Raw genomic sequence first — 1,432 nt, 5'->3', positions numbered from 1 at the left:
CCTATATGGACAGCTGGCCACTGGCACGAGAAGAGTCAGCCGCCCCTCACTCCATTTCAAGGATGTGTGCAAGAGGGACATGAAGGCATGCAACATTTCACCCGATGGCTGGGAAGTGCTGGCCGAGGACCGAGGCACCTGGAGACTGACGGTAAGCAAGGGCGTATCAGTCGCTGGTGCGAGGAGAGGACAGCTGGCGGCAGAGAAACGTAAGAGAAAGAAGAACACGGCAGCAACCACAGTAACTCAGACTTCCCAACTGCAATAGGGACTGTCATTCACGCATAGGTCTGCACAGCCACAGCAGACGATGCCAACACCCCAGAGACAGACAAAACCCCAAAGGCACTATTCACATGGTCTCTCGAGACTGAGTCGCCAATGATGATGATCATTATTATTTTTAATTAAAATGTTTTATAAAATTAAAATATTGTATAAAGGTTGTTAGGTTGGATGTTTATTGGCAGTTTGATAGCAGTTCCTGATCTTCAATAGGCAACAAGGTGCTGTGAAATTGTTAAGATGCAAAGTTCCTTCATATTCTGTTCTTGTCGCTGTTATTTGTTCAATGGTATTGGTTAATTTTAAAAATGCATTTTTCGTCAAAAATCTTACAAACAATCCAAGCCCATTTTGAGATTCCTTTAAATAAAGGTACAATTAAATACCATATTTAATTTGTTTTTGCTTTTAAATTTCCTCAATTATTTTAGATTGTACAAAATGCTAACATTTCAAAAGTTATAGATTCAGCTGTACTAGAACCAAGATCTATCAATTAACAAGGTTAGTAACTCATAATAGTATTTCAACATGCTAAAAGATTTATTTCCCTTGATAATTTTAATATTGCATTATGCCATTATTTATGATGTTTTACAAATTTCAAATTAACCTTTGCTCCAACTGCTGCCATTGTCTTCAATGTTCAGCAGCTGTACCAGTGAATATTTTTAATCCCCATTTATGAGTGGTTCAGTGTTAAATAAATTACAACTCACTAGAACTGCTTTTATTTTAGTACTGTCATACCTGTATATGAGCGTGTTAGAAAGATTTTATTTTTCATTTTAGTGTTGATGCATCCCTACATGAGTGGATTGGTGTGTAAAAGCTATGAGTAAAGTTATTACTAGAACTTGTGTAATCAACATAATATAAAGAAAGCATATGTGCATGTGAAGCATACACTACACATTTCTATGCATTAATCCAGATAACAGATGCTGCCATTAACATTCCTGCCAGAAATGTGATACTTATGAGTTGCCACACTACTGAGAAATAAAAAAAATCCATAGATGACTTGTCAAAACTAACGTTGTTAATAAGTTTGTTAAAATTTTTATAATATCTAGTCCTTTGCTTTCCTATAGAAGAAAAGATAATTTATAAGACACTTAAAGAGTGGCAACAACAGAATACATGC

This window comes from Sinohyriopsis cumingii, chromosome 4, assembly GCF_028554795.1.
Source record: "Sinohyriopsis cumingii isolate HCF-2022 chromosome 4, ASM2855479v2, whole genome shotgun sequence".
Taxonomy (NCBI): Eukaryota; Metazoa; Mollusca; class Bivalvia; order Unionida; family Unionidae; genus Sinohyriopsis; species Sinohyriopsis cumingii.
The sequence above is the reverse complement of the archived record's forward strand: the minus strand, read 5'-3'. Positions refer to the sequence as shown.